We start from the raw sequence: 19,873 nt of genomic DNA on the forward strand, positions 1-19,873 counted from the left end.
GAGCACAGCCACGGCTCTCCAAGCTGTCCGACTCCACTGTTCGGATAAAAGCCACACTGAGACTGGCCCCATGCGCTGACAAAATGTAAGGCAGCTGCTGATTGGCTAGTGCATTTCCTGGCTGCTTGTCTTTTGTGTAGCACAGGCAAGCTGAAACGCAGTACTCAGAGCAAGAAGAGCAAGGCCCAGATAAAAATAATCAGCCTCTGCACACATATCAGCCAACAAGATGACAGCATACGGCTGTTGTTGTTTCATAAACACCTGCAGAGGGAACCTTTGGTGCAGCTGGGAAGGATAGTGAGCAGTTATATGCATATAGAACAGGCCTGTGTATCCTTAAGAAGGAATTTGTCTCACAAGTTCCCACCCACAAGTTCAACTAACCACCATGTGAAAGACAACGAAACTGCTATACAAATAAAACCAAAGGGTGAGCAGACTCTAAATGAAATGAATAAAGGTTTAATAACAAGTCGACTAACTTACAGGCATGTGATTCACCTGATGTTGGCCTTTGAACTGGGTTTATTGCATGTTAACAATGAGGTTCCTGATAAAGAAACAATTGCAAGACTTTCAGTTGTTGCTGTGTGCCTTAGCCACAGGACAAAATCAACAAGATTTTCATAAGATTTTCAATTAGCCAAGAGAAAATGTATAGCAACTTCATAGTACATTGTCAACAGTTCACTTGCATTTATTCTCATTAATCTGCATTGGGTTTTTTTGCTTCTAGCATTTTTTTGAAAATTACATATTAAAGAAAAGTCCAGTCTCCCTTTGACCAACATAAATGGGTTTTTTTTATTTTTTTTTTTAAATTTTTTTTACATATTTCACAGTCACAAATAATTTAGACATATGTGATGTGCATTTGTGTATATGTCTCCCTATGTGTCACCTTAAATAGAAATAAATACAGCCTGAATGTCTGAGGGGAAGAAGCCATCACAGAGGGATTATTTATTCCACTCAAAAGTAAATGAACATAAACTTTGAGGAAAATTTTAACAAAGCAAATTATATTTCACCATCACTTGTTTCTGAGAAGTGGTTAGTTAAGGCATGTGTTTGATGTTACCTGTGAGGAAATTGGCCACTGATGTAGTTCTTATCTCTCAAATGTCTATTGAATTAACAACTATGGGTACTTATACACAGATGATTGTTTTCTGTCCTATATGCACTCTTAAGCTCAGTGTTCACTGTCAATACTAAATTTGAATTGGTGTCGTAGTGGACAGCAAGGCTTCTACTGTACATTTAAATGCAGAATATAGGTTATCCACCAATTCAGGCATATATAATTATGTTAAATATTCTGGGCAGGTATCATAGCAAGGAGCATTATTCTGAAAGATATATTGGGTTAGATAGTTTTAAGGGAAAAATAAATTATTGTTTCTCTTTAGGAAAAATAGATTATTTGCTGTAATACATTGTTTGTTGAAGTTTTCAGTGGTGTCAAAAAAGATGAAAGAAATTCATATTTCTTTTTGTAAAATATATAATTTGGCTGCTGAGAAACCCCTGCCTGCATTACTCAGTAGAATGTGGCCTCCTCTTCTACAGGAAGAAAGACCGCACTGACCTCTTGTGGGGTAACAGTACACTACACACAAACGTATTTACAGTATGTCAGGAACTACCATAGAAGTATGAACTGAACCAAAGGTCCCAGTTGACAACCTTTGTCTAAGAGGCCAACAGATTTGTTGCCAAAAGCAGGGAATACACATGCATGTTGTGTGTGTGTATTAGTGCAAAGTGTGTAATAATGTTGTTAAGGTCCTGTCCAAAGGCTGAGCTCCCTGTTAAGTGTGAAATATTATTAAAGCAGACAAACTTCAGAAAAAGCTATGGACTCCAGGACATGCTGCCAGGGTGCCCCAAAACTGAGCTCTAGGACCCAACTGAGCCACAACTCCGCCCCTGCTCTGTGGGCCCTGTACATTCAAGTTTGTCACCATTAGGTGCACATCCCAACGGATGGATTAGACAGCGGTCTGCCCAAGACAAGGCACAGGGACCAAAAGGTGTAGCCAGGGGCCTATTGTCACATAATCTGCCTATATCCACATCACAGAACTAGCTACAAAGTGCATCTTGACTATTGCCAAACAAATAACTGTGAGCTAAAATAATAACAACAGTTTGTTATGGAGTGTATGGTAAATGTATCAAACACAAATGTATTTAGCCCAGTGTAAATACACTGTGTACAACAGATAATAACTGTCTTAAAACTGGATTTTGTAAATGGGTTCTTCCAGCACAGTCCTATAATATAATACCATAATGCACAGTTGACAAATTGTGAAGCTGGGGGTCTTAAAGTACAATAGCAACATTTGAGGAGATAGATTTGAAAAGTTGAACTTAGATAGCCTCTGATAACCACCAAAGTCAGGCCTATGGTAAAAAGTGTGTCTGCATAAAATAAAATAAACTGTACGTTGCTGCTTTTCCTCATTTTAACGAAGGTTGTTGGTTTTTTTTCTTCCCATGAGTCCCTTTGCCTCCTCAATTATCTTTGCAAAATTAACCAGAAGTTACATATGATTATCTAAGGAGTTATCTTAAATTAATATTAGGCTAACTGAAATCGCATGAGCTTCTCAATACTCCCTGAACAGGGTTAGGTCAGCCTACAACGCCGTGAAAATATTTGAACGATAACAACATTATCTGGTGACATCCCACACGGAAAGTTCGTGTGTGTAAATCTGTGTCAGCTCCTACTGCACCTGTCCGGCGTCCGGACTGCAGACGGTGACCGCTGACCTCAAAACCTCACCCACCGGGTCGGCCGACTGGTAACGAGCCTCGCGCTCCCCAAGATGGCGCGAGAGCGAGAGCTTCGCCACTCGGGTCAGCTCCTGGCTGCAACCGTGATGTTTTTATGACTGCTTTTTCTCTCAGCAGATCAATTCTACAGGTAAATTAAAGTCTTACGGATTTTTCTGACCCCTGAAACTAGACGTTGATGAAAATATGAGCCAAGTAGAACACCGACGCCAGCTTTCTCATAATCTCCAAAGGTTCAAACAGATAGATATCAGAATATACTTCATTTGCAAAGCTTTTTGTGTGTTTTAGGCTGTAAATAACAGGGTCCAGCAAGGTTTCTGGGTTTTCACTGGGTTTTTTTTTTAGTAACTTCATTGGATGTGCCTTATAGTTGAGTTTTGGCCTACAATACAGCACTTCAGAAGAATCAGTGATTTTCCTATTTATTGTACTTCTTTCTTTTATTTGGAAACATTTTGATGAGACAGTAGACAAGCTTTACTGAACTTTAAACTTTTTATTATTTGACACGCTGTAACTTGGAATGAATGCTTTTTGTCAAACTTTAAGATTAGGCTAAATAGCTATGGGATTTCTAACTTGGAAATAAAACCCTAAAATGTGTTACTTCATGAAGGATGCATGAGATCTTGTTCAGCTTTGTTGCAGCTGTTGAGCAGTAGGGGGGATGGGAGAGGATTTGATGCAAAGAAAGGCATGCTGTTTGCTCTTTGCAGGTAAACCAATCTGAATACATTAATGATTGTGGGGCTATCTCCTGTCCTTTCAAACTGTTATCTCCTGTCCTTTCAAAGTGAAAAGAGGCAAGTGGGGAGGGGGGATGGGATAAAGTGTCTTACTGAGGGGGGATGCCAGTTTTCTATGTATGGTGGGGGAAGGGGCACAAACAGAGGGCCACAGGGCCCCTCTTTGGGTCTTCATGGAATGTAATCAAGGCTCTCCCCACGCAAGCAGATTTACAAACAGACCAAAACACAAACAAAACAGAAATGCACTTTTTACTTTTGATCAATTCCTTATTCATTAAAAGGTCTCTGACAAACAAGCTGCATCAACCCAGATTACCGTGGATGCAATCATGGTTTGCATCACTACTGTGCTGCAATGGTTGTAATGAACTTCACTGCCTTCTAACAAATTAAATAAGCAACGAGGACTTTTTTGCACACAGACCCTTTAATTTTTTTTCATATCAAAGTTAAAAAGATTGCAAAGCGATTTGTGTTCAGACAGGAAAGAGCAATTGATAAATTGATTACACAATTTAATACTGCCTCCTCTTCAGTCCCTTCACCCTCATTGTCCTGCCTTCCCTCAATCTTTGGCCCTCACTCCCTCCTCACTTGTAAAAATCCAAAACTAGTGTGCCTGAGAGATCAACTTGGAGACAGCTACTTCCATCATCTGTGGCTACTCAGGGACCACAGTAGCTCCACACTTAAACTAATATAACCAACACTAGATCAATAATCTTTGCGTTATCAGGCTGCACATTTTGCACATGTGAGTGGCACTCACATAACTGCAATAAGATATGGCTGAAATGTGTAATGCAGCGAATTCATTTAAAAAAAAAAATAAATAAATAAGAACCATGATGGCTAATCATTATTTGGCAATTTTATTTATTCCTTCTTAATTCAGTCCAGGCCATTGGGGATTTTAACCTGAGTTTGAGTAGAAGCAAAATAAAATAAAATATTATTACATTATTTTTTTTTTGTAAAGGTTTATATTTGTATGTATATTGAATAACACAGAAATGTAATAGTATTGTAATTTGTTTGTATAAAGTCGCCTTTCTGCCAGCCTATAAATTAAAAAAAAAATGTAATCTCTACCCTAATAATATCAGTGACTGCTTCTCATGTCACCTACGGGTACTGGTGAACGTGTAGTCCCATTTTCACAACGTGCCAAACAGTGTGATGCTGCTTTGCAAAGGCCAACAACTACATTACCCACAATTCCCTTTTGCTCTGCCACAAGCTTGCTCCCTCCGCTCTGGGAGTGTTTCCCATTTAAACAAACACGGTCTTGCCGAAGATGGCGGAGAGTTTGTAGAGGCGTTAAAGAAACTGCTGTACTCAATGAAAGCGTCGAAGCCGGTGAGTTTTCTGCATTTTGGTTTACGATTTAGTTGAAAGCAAGTTTTGAACGCGGTCATCAGAGTGTGTTTGAACGTGCACATTTGTTACAGTTGGTGTTGCTTCGTTTCCGAGCAGCCTGTGGGTTTTTTTTTTTTTTTTTTTGAGCCACCGTGATACAACGAACCACCACTGTCTTTATTTGTTATGAAATGTTTGTTACGATACTGTTACCTCCACAACTATGAAACACGAGAGTTATTCACATTAAACTCGGCTCGCTTCATGTTCCGCTCTTTTCGTGTTTGTCGGCGTTTCCATGATCCGCTAGCTGCAAAGTTTACGAGACGGAGGCTCTGATTCGCCGGGGTGTGATAATCCCGGCTGTTAATACTCAACAACTCGCTCACGAGTGAACTGGTTTTGGTGTTTCGGAACAATAATGTTAACTTTGTAGCGCTTGTTGGACTTTGTCCTCGTTGTCCACGACGCAGCGGAATAGCTTTTTTGGGGGGGCACTACATTGTTTCTCCACACCGTCCGCTTCGCCTCAGTTTCAGCCGGACTGCTGATCCCGTCTGTTCTCGCAGCTCATGTCGGTCACACCGCTGTAGCTGTCCCGTGTAAGAAAATCACGTTTAAATGGTGTTTTATTGGCCGTCTGCTACAGCTTTCTAACCTGCACTGGGAATGTTACTGTAGGTGAATTACCCCTAAAAAGTGATATGTACCCATTTTGTTTTTGTGTGTGTTTTGTTTTGTTTTTGTTTTTGTTTTTGTTTGGGGGGGAATAGTTTCTCACTTTATGATCTTGACATAGAAAATGCAACAACAGCTAACAATGAGCAACGATCCAGTTTAGCGCACATGAAGTCATGTGGGATTAGAAAGACACAAAATGATACTTTTCTGTGAGGAGGTCTTATTTCCTTGGTGGTAATGTTTTTTGGTGTTAACCAGTTGCACTTCACGTATTTACCAGTAATCTATATTATTCTCCTTCACTTGCTGACTACCAAACTTGAACCGACTGCTCGGTGTGGCTGCTCTGGACAATCCACGGCGTCTGCTATTTATTTGCGTGACTGTATTCAGATTGCGTGTCCATGATTGTAATGGTTGGTGTAATGGCCCCACCACACCATGATTAAATGTTGGTTTTCACTGCTGATAAATCATATCAGACCGACAGGCTGGCAGAGGCTGATGGATGTGTTTCAGAGCAGAGGAAGATAAACACTCAGCGTTCAGGTACAGTCCTGGTTTGCTTTCTCTGCGCTTGACGAGGTGTATGCTGAGCACTCAGTTTTTGAGGTTGCAATAGGACATTCTTGGAGAGCGTGCTCACGTATAGCGAAACAATATGGTGGTAGGTTAGTCATTCCACTGAAACGCTTCAAGTCTAGTTGAGAGTGTACTGTCACTCTCTGCCTTGGGCCATCCTTGCCAATACTTGCAGGTATTCACATCTCAATGCTTATTCTGAAATCAGCCTGCTATTTTTGTCACATGCTAACGTGGCTGTTGCCTGTGGGAGTTTTCCCCCCACTTTTTGGATTTCAGTCACTCATTAAATCGACTGATATGGTGATAACGCAGACATTAATTGGTGTGTAGCTGCCTGGGAGTGAACAAGGGAGAATGTTGCTGCTGGCAGTCTTCGGCCATCAGATGAGCTAACTTGTCTTTATTTTGAGCTTGATAGAATGCCATTACTCAAGCTCTACTCAAGCTCACGTATGTGGTATTTTTGTAAGTGGTAGAATGACCACTGTGGGAACCTGGCCAATGAAGTGCTTCTGCTCATATTCTTGGCAAATGGAGCCCCCTGTCCCCCATTCTCTGTCCCTTTATCTACCACTTTCTTTCTCCCTCTCACAGGGTGTCAGGCTGTGTTAACAATGAATCAATCTTAGGGGGGATTCTTTGACTGCAGAAGTGACTGCGATGGATGCATGGCTTTCGCTCTTTGTCTGCCGGCCCCTATGCTCTCAATTATTCATTAACTTATCACTTTTTCTCATGGGTCTGGGAGAAGTCTCTGGTGGCAGATTTCTGAGGTTACATCGCCTGATTGATAAAATGAGCATGAATTTGGTGGCACTACTGATATTTCACTGGTACTTGTATCGGTTACTTTTGATGTTGAATTATCCTGTTAGTATCCTGTCAATATTACAATAAACATGTCAAAATTTACTTTTTGTGAGACAGTTTCCAAACAGATTTTGTAAACAAATCTAAGAACAAGACATGGGAAATAATACATCTACTGTATGTAAAAGTACACTCAAATTTAACTGTCCAGTAAAGTTGGTTACACTTTTGATGTCTAGTATATTGAACAGAGTATGTCAAAACGTCCCTTTTTGAAATGAAATATTCATTAATGAAATACTTTTTAAAAAAAAAATGTTACTGCCTTAACTTTGCTACATTATCTCCCTTCTTTATGTTATTGGACAATGATTCATGCTATTTGGTTTCGTTGATTTCTAAATACTGACTCCGCAACTTTTATGTGACACTTTTATGATGATTGTCCAATCTGTCTTTGCCACGTGGTGTTTTGCTCCGTGATGTCTGAGTAGATGCCTTTCTTAGTGATTCATCAGTCTGCGTGCCTTTAAAAGACTGAGATAATAAGTTTAGTTTCGAGTATCTGCCAATCGGCCATGTGGTATGTGTTCAAGTTCACAAGAATAGTTATGTGGACGAACAGTGGCTCCCAGAGAACTCCTGATGACACGCAGCTGAAAAGACAGCCTGGTTGTTTCCCCTAATTGAAATATGACTCCTTGATCTTAGTACCTTTTTGTTAGGCAGCAGTACAGGGAGTGCAGAGTTAATCAAGGAAAACGGTTTCTCTCCCTTTGACTTAAAACATCCAACTGGGGAAATAGTGCATCTTTAAATTATCACTCATTATTATATCTTTGATGTTAGTGAAGTTTACCTTGATATATTCCCAAATCAAGTTAGAGTATTCAACAGTGTTTGATTCTCTGAAAACTAATTTCCACACTAGTTAAACTTCACTTTGACCTGTGATCCAAAGTTGTTTTACAACCAGGTGTATTAAGAATTCAAGTTTCCTGTGGTCAGCTCAAGCTGTGTAAAACATCCTGTTTCGTCCCAACATCTCCTGGTCACTGGGGCAGTGACAGTGATCTCCATTTGTGTTTGTTGAAAGTGCACATCACACTGCTGTGTTGGCGCAGTAGAGCACAACAGGTAGGTCTGCTTTATCTGCCTACCTCTACAGAGCTAAATATAGAAATCTCTACTCAACAAGACAGTCATGTTTCCCCTCCTGAAATATTTACAGTTACTTTGCCCAAACAAGCGAAAGTTGAGAGTATGAAATGAGAGCTTCTGAAACCAGAGAAAGCCAGACCACCAGCTCAATAAGACCCAAGTCAATTAGTGCAGTTTGCACTCTGACTCTATTTTAAGTCACTTCTTATTCATCCCGTCAGTCCCCTCTTCTTCAACTCTGAGGTAAAACCTGAGCGAATGGGCCATAGCTGAGCCATATGTGAGCCATGCACACTTCTGAAAGCCAAACAGGCAGCCTGAAGCAATCATTGCACCCAATTCTAGTTTATAACCAGAAAAGATTTGGAACAGTTCTCTCTCGCTGGTCCTCCTTGATTGGATGAAGGCATGAGTTTATTAGGGAAGGGAGTGCCAAGAGCTTTGTCCCCCTCCCCTCAATGCCCTTAGTCTTTAACTTCAACTCCCCCTTTAACTTTCGCTCCCCCAGCTGAAGAATGCTCGTAAAAACGGGTTCACCTGAACAAGCCAGTGGGAGGGTAGTACCCTGGCTTAGTTTTGTTACTATTGTAAAATGTTAGCAAGACCTTGTTTGTGTTTTGTTTAGGGCCCCATTTTATGAAAAATGCTTTGGGGAGAGACGGCAAGGGTGAAAAAACAGTTTGGTTTGTGAGATAACTGCTACCAGATGCTCGCTGTCTGTTATTCAGCATAAAGAGAAGGAGAAAGAAAGGCTGGTGAAGAGGGAAAGAGATACTGTCATCTCTGAATGAACTTTTCAACCGCTTCATGGACACTTTCCATCTTTAACTCTTAGTCTGCACAATTCTCGTCCCATGAATGCTTTGCCGCCATCAAACATAAAAGAAAGTTGTTTTGCCCTCGTTCAGACTGACACGACACGGTGACCATCAAACACGTGTCAGCGTCTATCTGTATGGGTCAGTACATTTCAGTGGAGCAGCGGTGGACATGGGTTGGACGATACCCGGCTTCAGTAGAACAGAGTTGCTATCAAGAGTGGAAATGAATTAAGTGGTATGGACCTTTTAAATGTCATCTGACTGGCTGAAAAAGGAGAGAGAGAGAGAGAGAGAGAGAGATAGAAAGTAAGCATGTGCCGGCGATCAGGGAAGAGAGGGAATGTGCATAATGGGCAGACAGACAGGTTACACTGAAACCTAACTTGTACCTTATTGTCTGATGCAGTTATGTGTTTTTTGCTTCATCAGCGACTTGTGTGGAACTACACGGCAGACTGGGCTGAAACAGAGGGCGCGTCTCATGAATGGGTTGACTGTGCATCGGGTAGACTTGTGTCTTATCTGCTGTCTGAAACTGCAATTAGTTTGCAAGCAAAACTGCAGAGGCCTTTCGTCTTGACTCCTGCACGGTGCGGAACTTCTCGGTCTCACATTATCACAAAGTTTGTGTTTACTGGCCTCGATAGTCGATTCCTCCTAATTCATCTGTGTTAAATGGTTGGTTGCTTGGTTTTTTTTCCTTTTGTTTACATTGTGTTCCTCTTTCTCTGCACGTCTCCAAAATGAAACGGTTTGATGTTGAATTTAGTTGGCAGCGGGGCGTGGTTTCTGAGTCTGTCTGGATTGAGAAGCAGCTGCTGGCATGGAGCTAGTGTTGCTTGTTGTAAGGGGATATGTGATCGAGCAAGCAGGGACTGTAAGGGGTCTACCAGTTCATTTGCAATTTTGAAATCTCCTTTCATTAAGGACGTTGACACAGGTTGGACTGAGTGTGTAGACATTTACTTAGAGCTCTGTGCTCAACACCAGTTTTATTTTTCCACTGCGAATTTGACTTTATTGCAGCCTGAGTTCAAAGAAGAGTCAAGTCCTGTATGACAGACTTCCACACCATCGTTAAAGGCTCCAGACTTACTACAGCATGTCAACACTGGCAAGGCATGTGTCAGATAATTTATTACCCATAATTCTTAATTGGCTCTGATTTTTTTTTTTTTTTTTTTCCGTCTTTTTTTTTCCGCTCCTTTCTGAATGAAGTGGAAAATGTTCCTTTCACTGTTCTTGACTCTGCCTGGTGACGTCAGCCCTGTTTATGTGGCTTGTTGTTAAGGCAACACTCTAATCAAAAGGTTGCTGCTCTGGAGCTTGCTGTTTTCCCCAGAATAGCAGAGCTAACACTTGCCGCCTGACATTGCCACATCACATCAAGATTTATAGTGAAGTCCTTCCAAATAACAGTTCCAAAAGTTGGGCATTAAGCTGATCCAGTATATAGAGGTGGCTCCACTTTGGCCTGTGATCACCATCTTTCCGTTGGGCCTGTTCCATATTTTGTTCTTATATGCACTTCTGTTTGATATTGCCATGCTAGATCCAATGATTCTGTATGACATAAATAGGAGCAGTAAAGGTCCCCAGTCAATTAGCACCGCTCAAACAGTCTATGCTATTCAAATCCGTCCCTGTTCCATGTGGCCGCCCTTGAAATTGAATGAAAGCTAAACATTATTAAAAGCAATTTATGAGTTTTGTTTTAAGGACTAAAATAGTTTTGACAGTTGTGGGGGCCAAAGACACAGCCAGTGGTGCGGCTCAAAAGTGTGTGTCGACACACGGTGAATTATTGGGCTATTTAAGGACTTTTTCCTTAATAAAAAATGACTAGACCTACAAGATTCCATATTCATTTAATCTCACAGCACCACAGTTTTACCAAAGCGCTGGAGCCTAGTTGCAACATGTTCTTCTTCTCCTCGTGTTGGTTAATGGAGGTTGACTGACAGCTTTCAGGTGCGTAACCAACACCTTCAACATATTGCAACCAGGCACTGGTAAAATCCAATTAAGGAAGAAAAATAGTCTTAATGACTGTTAGAATATTTGAAAATGATGACCCGTCCCTACTACTAATCGGTGACTTGGTCTTTGATGGAAAAAAAAGAATTGGTCCCTTCCTCTTGTTTGCATTGTGGCTCCGGAAAGTCTCTTGTCAAGCTTATTTGCAAGTGATTCTTATCACATCTAATTGACGACTCCCGTGTGTCCTTATCGTGTGACCTACAACCAACTCAGTATTTCCATACGAAAGCAGATACAAAGGGAATGGGGGTGACCGTCAACTGTTTGTCAACTGTATAAAAGCTGCCCTATGGAAGAGGACTGGGTGGAGAGTGGGAGACGAGGACGGTGGAGGAGAGGACTGTTGGGGAGGACTGCTTGAGAGCCATGCTGGAGAACTGCTGGGGAGAGCACTGCTGGACACCTCTGTTTGAGGGTGCATGTAGTTGCTCCTTCTTGCAAAAATAAAATGTCCGATGTGTTTGATTTTGAACCAAGCCTCTTGAGTAATTTTTCCAACAGTCTTAAAGGATGTGACTTAAAGCAGTAGCAGCAACTTTTTTTTCTTTTCTTCCTTCTGGTTGAAACGGTGAATACGTGTCTGCAATTTTTGTTGCTATTTTTTGTTGTTGTTGTTGTTGCCTTTTCAAGCTTAGAAGGGTTTTGTTTTAAAGGCTTTTTGAAGAGCAGGGTCTGCAGGAATATTGACGCTTTTTGATGCCCTCCGAAGGCCAGAATGTGTCTTTTCGATCAGCCTGTGTTGTCCTTTGCTTGCTGCCTCACAGTGAAAAGGACTTGATTACCAGTGCAGGCTTAATCACTCAACAGATGGGACAAAGTGCAGTGTCACAAAGACACACACACGTGTGTGTGTGTGTGTGTGTGTGTGTGTGTGTGTGTGTGTGTGTGTGTGTGTGTGTGGACTGAGCAGCTCTGATGTGATTCCTAAACAGATTCCCAGGTGTTGTGATAAAACCCCAGCGCAGCTACTTGTTCCTGAACTTGCCTTTTCTGTCTGTCTTTCAACAATCCATCTTTGCAACCCAGCCTGTCCTCATAAAACACATAAACACACGTGTGTATGTAAAGCATTGCAGTTGAAGGAACATAGAAAAAAAAAGAGTAGCAGGCCATCCTGAGCACATGAGGATTCTGTTTGTGTTATATCTTCTTTTTTCTTCATTTACATGTCAAGTTGTAAAATAATCCTCATGTGATTCGGAAATTTTTAGGTAAATTGGGGGATTTACTTTTTTTTTTTTTTTTTTTTTGTACCAAGTTTTGCCTCATCCTGCACAATCAAATAAAACAGTTATTGATAGTTTCTTCTGCTCCTGCTCTCTGTTTCCCCCTGTACCTCATTTCTGGAATCTTTTTCACCTCAGCTCTGTCAACACATGAAACTGGCCAGTTGAAAGAAAGGAAAAGGAGTCATAAGGGGAAAAATGGGAGGTGGGAGGGGCTGAAGTTGTGAAACTGGCGTCAAACCATCTTTTCAGTGGAATTCTTTGCAGGGGTCAGAGTTCAGGCGCTGCAGTGTGGCGCTGTGATTGGCTGAGGAAAGGTGAAATGAAAACCACAGTAAACTTTTGACCCCGGCGCAGGAGCGCTGCAGGAACGCCCAGGCTCAGCTCTGGCGTGGTGGAACAGAGCCCGCTCTCTTCCTGTGTTTACTCCACCAATCCAACAGGGACGGTGGGGAGAAGGGGAGGAAGGGAGGGGGGGAGGGAGGGAGCTCAGAGAGGGAGGAGAGAAAGACACAAGAGCGAGAGGGAGGGAGGGAGGGAGGGAGGGAAGAGAGAAAATCGTCAGTTGCACAGTTGAAACGTGTCCACAAAAACACACACACACACACACACACACACACACACACACACACACACACAAACACAAACACTGCCTCTGAACTGCAAAGTAAAACTCAAGCACAGTATTTTATATCAGCATTAGGGCATTTCAAAAATATTGCCAAAATAATTACAATGGTTAACATATCTTCACACGGATTTATCTGCAGCTACATGAGATTTGTATACTCACTGCATCTGCATCGCATGCTTGTAATGATGTGTGTGTTATCAGACTGGGCAGCATGGAGGCTGATCAGGCCCTGGCGTTCTGGCTCCCCAGATAAAAGGCTGTTTAGCCATTGATTAATGAGCTAATTTCCATAATATTAGCCTTGTGTGATCACAGCCGACTGCATTTTGTTTGGTCACTGGGGTCTCCTCTGGACAATGCAGTGTCCTTGCGCTTATCTCCTCGCTATATGCTCCAAGATGTCAAGCTTATAGAAAATGAAGGGATTATTAGAAATGCGGCATTATAGTGGTGCTATGTGATGAGTTAGCTGGTTGAATTTGTGTCTGCGTGGCTCCTCTCCTATTCTTTTCTATTCTTTGTCCGTATTCATGATGGATAGTTGCAGGAGATGCATGTGTGACGCACACACACACACACACACACACACACACACACACACACACACACACACACACACACACACACACACACACACACACACAAGTGGAATCTGCCATCTCTTTGTTTTCACCTTCATTTATTTTCCCTGTTCTTTCTACACATTGCAGTTTGTGTGAGAAAATGGGGAGATGCACACGGAGCCTATGGGAGCTCTTGTGTGCGTTGGGTAAGGGCGGGGGATGTTTTTCAGAGAGGAAACGATCCTGTGAAGGTAGTTCTCCCTCTGCTTTGAACTACCCCCCTTCCTTCTCGACATCCATCTATGGACATCATGTACATCATGACATTAATCTTTTTTCGGAGGAAATTTCAAATGCACTTTAATAGTTTTTGCACTCAGTGTAGAAGCGTTGCAGATGGGTTATAAAGTGCTGTAGATATTCAATTAATTTTTTTTATTTGATTGTACAAATGTATAGAACACAGATTTATGTGTTTTGCTGATTGTTTTTATATTTTTTTTTAATTTTTATTTAGACTGAGGCTTCATTTTCTAACTGATGTAACTGATCTTCACAAACTCTAATGTGTCTCTGACGTGTTTCTGTCTGCTTTACCAACCTGCTTCCTCTTCTCGCACATTTGCGTCACCACCACAGTTTTGAAAGGTGTGCTTTATTCCTCTCTGAACTGCTCCTTGTATGACTTCAATATAAAGTCTAAATCAGCCACGCTTGTTGAGGCTTTTTATCTGTAAGACTTCAGTGAATTAATTGGGTAAAACAAAAGTCTGTTGTTTTATTTTTGGCGTCAATCCCGAACTCGGAACTAGTTTGAATGGACCTTCACATGAAAACTGTGCAGACAGAAATGTCTTGCTGTACCACCAGCCACACTACAGACAAATAAGGACCCAGCCTGTGTTTCCAGTGTGGTTTTTAAGCCTCGTTGGTATTTCACAGATGGCCGTCACATCTAAATGGAGGCTTTCTCTTATTTGCAGCTTTACTTTTTCAAAATCCACATTTGTTACACATGTCCCCTTCATCCCCTTTCCTGAATCTCATTGTGTGGCAGCAGTCTCCATTTTGCCATCAAAACCTTTGTCTCCAGTATAGTCCTGCCAGGACACTTTTTTGTTAAAATTGTCTGGTATGTTAAAAAAAAAAAAAAAAAAAGGGCCAAAAGTAATGTCCACCAACAACAAAGGTCCATTTGACTCTATGACAAATGTTTGCTCCTGGAAATGGTCTTCTTGACATTTTGGGAATTCCCCAATAATTTTAAGAGATGATAAATGGCCACTAAAAAAAAGTTTAGTTATAAGAAGTTATATGAAGCAAGAACAGCAATACTGTCCACAGTTCCCCTGTTTTCCTGCCATTCAGAAAGAGAAAGAAAATATTTCCAGCTTAGACATCATAGCAAGTAGGTCGGCAGTCACTGTGGATGTGCTATTGCTTTAGATTTAAAATATAAAAATATGATTTCATGGCCTGGGCACAATTTTCTCTTGTTCCTTTGTCAGTTTATTTTGTAACTTTACTTACATGACTAACTCTCAGCTGTCTGACTTTTTAGAGCAGTTTGTTTCATTTACTCAAACTAATGCTGAAGTATTTTGAAAGAACTACTCATTTTAATGGATTTCTTTTGAAATCGATTTTTGGTCTTTTTTCTCTGGTTGTTGTTCAGCAGTACTTTTGTTACATGTTTTGTACCCGTTTATATCAGTGTAGCTCAGTGACGTCAACACATTTAAGGAGGATTTTTTTTTTTTGGTAATGACCCTTCACCAAACTCCTCTCCTGAACTTTACTTTTCCAATAAAAGCTTTTATTCCTCTCCGAAAACACAGGATCACAAGTGCAAAGAGCATGTTTAACAGTGTTTGTCAGCTCTAAGATAAGCTGATAACTGTGCTGGCAATAATGCTGACAAAATACTGCCCACTACGATTTGTTTGATTTCTCAGCATAACTATTTCCTTCTTTGTCATGGCCACAGAGTCAGATCATGACACTTTACAACGCATTTCCCAAACCATCCGGAACAAAACATTATAGTATTTCCCTTCAGTGTTACACAGTACACCACAGACTCATTAATCCATCATGAATGGATGGATGAAATTGATAACTCATTTCTTAGCACTTACAACAGAGACCTTAACTATTGCACAACTGTCTATTTTACTCACAGGGTCCAGAACTCCAAATAACTTGTTTTTTTCCGTACATGTAGGCTTTCAATTAAGACTGTGTTTCAATGATCTTTCATAAAAGCTCAATATCAATACAGAGACGCTTCCGTATTCACAAACTGTTTACTATAAACAACATTATAAAATTGTATTTAATTATAGTTTGCAGTATTTAAAAAAAAATAAAAATTGTTTTAGTCACTCAAGGTTAAAGGGTCATGTATTAAATCTGAGTTGACATCTGGATCAAACAAAACATGACTTCAAAATGAAATTACTCATGGAGCCAGTGTTGAAGCTGGCGGTTGCAGGAAGCCGCAGTTGCATTTAAAACCCAGTATGTAGCTGGTTTTATGCTCGGCAGGAGGTGGGGAAGTTCTTTGAAGAGAAACAGGAAGTCATTCTGTCCTTTTGTTTCCTTTTTGCACTTGATGTTGCAGACTCTAGTGGACACCTTTTGTTACTTTATTACCTTGCCTGTGTGTGTGTGTGTGTGTGTGTGTGTGTGTGTGTGTGTGTGTGTGTGTGTGTGTGTGTGTGAGAAAAAAATACTGATTAAAGTGTGTTTTAGACACACCTCTTTCTCAAAGTTATATTCTCTATAGTCTCTATTTGTGTGTCTGTGTGCTCCAGTTTGTGTGATCTTTGTTTTGGGTGGGCCAATGTTTATTGTTGGGCCTGCCACTCTTTGTCTCAGGGAGCTCAGATTACAGGCTTTATTTTAGGCTGAGCAGGAATGTCGTCCTCACTATTCTGGTCCTGACTAACTGACATTGCTGCTGCTTCGGCCTTCAGCCAAACACCTCGATATCAAAATCAGGTGTTTTTTATAATACCAACTGAAATGATTGGATGGTCCAGAAAAACGCAGTACCAATTAGAAAGAAGTTCACCTCGGTAATGTCATCAGCTCTGTCTGTAAAAGAGTAACCGTCTTTTATTTAGAGAGCGCCGAACAACATGTCAGTATTAAAATACATAGTTCCTTCAGTGAGGAAAGTTAGCATTATAAGACTTGAGTGTTATCTCAGTTGGGATTTCATTATCTGTATAGCTGCTCTTCATCCTCCCCTTATTTTCTCAGTAAGTGAAGTCATGCTTGGTGTGAGAGCTTTGAGACACACCACTTGTATTTGTAAATAATCTTGGCACTGATGATGTTTAAATACTTGTTTAATTACACACAACTGGCATGAGAGGGGTGGTTTTGTTGGTGGGTAGTTGAGAAGATATGAGGAAGCAAAATATCTTGGTCGTAAGAGTCTGGCACTTCTGACAAGCTGAACTATCACATACCTCTGTCAAATGAGTGAGTATTATTTGGATTTCATCAATACCAGTATTGATCAATACTAGTACTGCTTATCGGTATCAATAGTTATCAATGCTCTTAATAATGTGATGGGATTAAAATGGCTAACTAAGTGCATCAGTGCTCTTTCTTTCTTTCTTTCTTTAATCCATTTGTTCTAAAAGTTTTAACTGATTGTGGTTTCCAGTTAATTGTAGTTCTGTAGAGAAATAAAGTTAATAAATTAGCCCTGTTAGCCCCTTAGAACTATCTCGTGAAACCACAATCCAGAGAAAACATACACAGTGACAACATAGTTTTGCAAAACCAATGAACATATCCTCATATTTGACAGACACAGGAAAAGGGTTAACTTAACAGGAGGCAAACATAAAACACTGAATGTTTAACAAATGACTGAACGGCCAATCGAAGCACCAAATGCTCCCGAAGCTTATTGATACGTGTTATGGCCAGTTTGGTACCAGTCTCCGACCTCTCCTCTGTACTCATACTTCCTCACAAATTAAGAAATAAAATGCACTGTCACTGTCCATTTGAAATACAAAAATATTTTCCATTAAAGCACAGAATATAGCCACATTTAAAAGTGTGCCATGTGTCAGTATCTTACTGATTTCTCACTTGAGTTTTGACCGAGCTTCACCAACCACAAAACAACCTGTATTTCCTTTTACTACAGAGAAACCAGCAGCAAAGCCATTTTCAAAGTAATATTATGGTTGTTTCTAATAATAATTGATTTATATTCATTCATTACTTGCATGTTTTAATTGATAGTACAGAATTACCCCACCTGTTGCACTACTTACTGAATCTGCGCAAGACGTTCCTGCAACATGTTTCCGTTTTGACCGCTTAAGCAAAACTGGCGGGAATTACTTTTGTTTTAAGAAAACCTTGTCACTACACGGCACACTCACTGACAGGAACCTGCTAGTCTTTCAGCTTACTCTGAGTTCTCTTCCAAAACAGACCTGGCAGATATGAAATTCATGGATTCAGTTCCTACTGCTGCAATTACTGTGCACTATGGCAGTCAGCATTAGACATAAACTATGCAACTTGCTGTTTTTCTCAATTTTAATGTCACTATAATATTTAATTTATTTTGCAATCCAAATTAGTGGTTTTGGAACTTCATTAAAGTAGAAAATTCTAAATGCAATGACAGATTTATTTACTCTAAAGCAGTATAGGACATTGAAGTCACTGCCCACAAGTCTTTCTATATTGAAATAAAAAGGCATCAGACAAGTATAGTTAGAACTGTATCAAAGTTAAATAACCAGCATCAAGTAGCACAGTAAAAACAGTATTTAACTCAGTGTACAGTGCTCTTTCTCTTCCCCTCCTCCTCTATGCACCCCTCCCCCCTCACCTCCTCTCCCCCTCCCCCTCTGCATTTGACTCTGCTTTGACTCCTCCTCCACCTCCTGCGGTCCATATTCACAGGAGTGCTTATTGCCTGGTGTGAATTACATTTCACGTCGAGGGGCTGCTTGTGCATGTACGCTGTGTGTTTATCTGTGTCAGTAAACCAGCACAGAAAGACAGATTTACAAAATTTAACAATAATATCAAAATATATGAAGGTTAACAGTTGGATAAAAAATGCACACACACACACACAAAAAAAAAAATCCTTAAACCCTTCACGGGTTGATTCTCACTTATGATTTCTGTGTATTGTTGATCTGCAGTTTTGTTGTTGTTAACAGTTGCTGCAGAATTATTAAAGCGTGTTTAGACAGTTGACAGAAAAGGGACCACTTTTTTCTCTTTCTCTGTGTTTAAATTATTCAGCTGCAGCATTAGCTCAGTTGCAGCTCTACGGTTAGGACTGATGTGATCGGTGGTCTGTGGTTGGGGATCACACACACACACACACACACACACACACACACACACTCGCTCTCTCTCAGGGCAGAGTATCAGGCTTGCAACTCACACGCTGTCTGTGTGTATGTTGCTATGACGATTGTACACTTGTAAATAATCAGGCTAAACCTGAATGCATGTGTCATGCATAAGTTTTCTTTTTCACATTTAAAAAAAAATTTTTTTTGTATCTGTCATTTATATTTAGCGTGTCCCGAGAGACTGGCAGCAGTTCAAAGTTCTTTTTCTGTTAATCTGAAAGTCACACTTTATTGTAGCTGTATTATGACCAGTTTGAGCTTATTGTGTGGGTGGGATTATTCTTAGATTTCATGAGGGAAAGAACATCTGACAGGCTTATCTGTGGCAGTAGGATGATGGTGCTAAAGGTCAGTGGTTTTGGGAGCAGTTTGTGCCCAAACATGAAACACCAAGCTCTCTTGGTATTTGGGTAAGGACCCTATAACAGGTACCTCCAAAATTAATTTGTGGATTGAAAAAATGTTGGTAAATAAAAAAAAAAAAAAAAAAAAGTTATTATATCCGAGTGTAACATTGTAACTGTAAACATTGCCCAAGAGAGCTTCTATTCTGTTGATGAAAGCTTATACAGTTGCTGTGATGAGAAAACACAAACCACTGGAGGGATTTTATTATTCTGATTAGAAATCTAATTCTAAAATACCGACGGTTATGAAAGCTTTGACAGAATGGTTACCATCGCACAGATACATGTATATTAAAAAGAAATGGTAGGGGAAAAGGGTGACTTGGTCAGAAGTGCCTTGGTTACCAGCAATCGTAAATGGGAATTATTTTTACTTCTTGTTTTAACTACCATAAAATCATTTTATACATTTTGCAGGAATTTTCTAACCTTTTGTGAAAAGGGGATTAGTTTCATGCTGCATTGTTCTCTGCTGAATGCTGAGTTAGCTAAGCTTTGAAAGCCCTCTGATGGCCAGCAGCAATCGTACAAGGTGGGAGTAAGAACCAGGACGACGGGGAACCAGACTGATAAACAGAATATGAAAATAGGGTGGATGAGTGGCCA

General features: G+C 40.5%; 1 protein-coding gene across 4 annotated transcripts in view; it reads left to right on the forward strand.

The window, feature by feature from the left end:
• The first annotated feature begins 4,844 nt into the window (after window positions 1–4,844).
• The window catches only part of LOC138201357 (nuclear receptor coactivator 3-like), a 30,394-nt gene continuing 15,365 nt past the window's right edge, over window positions 4,845–19,873 (forward strand). For all 4 annotated transcript variants that reach the window (XM_069155078.1, XM_069154817.1, XM_069154909.1 and 1 more), the window contains exon 1: window positions 4,845–4,922. The gene's annotated coding sequence lies outside the window, so the exon portion shown is untranslated. The remainder of the gene's footprint in view (window positions 4,923–19,873) is intronic.

Source organism: Embiotoca jacksoni, unplaced genomic scaffold (genome assembly GCF_022577435.1).
Source record: "Embiotoca jacksoni isolate LCO1_2020_lvr unplaced genomic scaffold, fEmbJac1.0.p SCAF_1, whole genome shotgun sequence".
NCBI classification, from domain to species: domain Eukaryota; kingdom Metazoa; phylum Chordata; class Actinopteri; family Embiotocidae; genus Embiotoca; species Embiotoca jacksoni.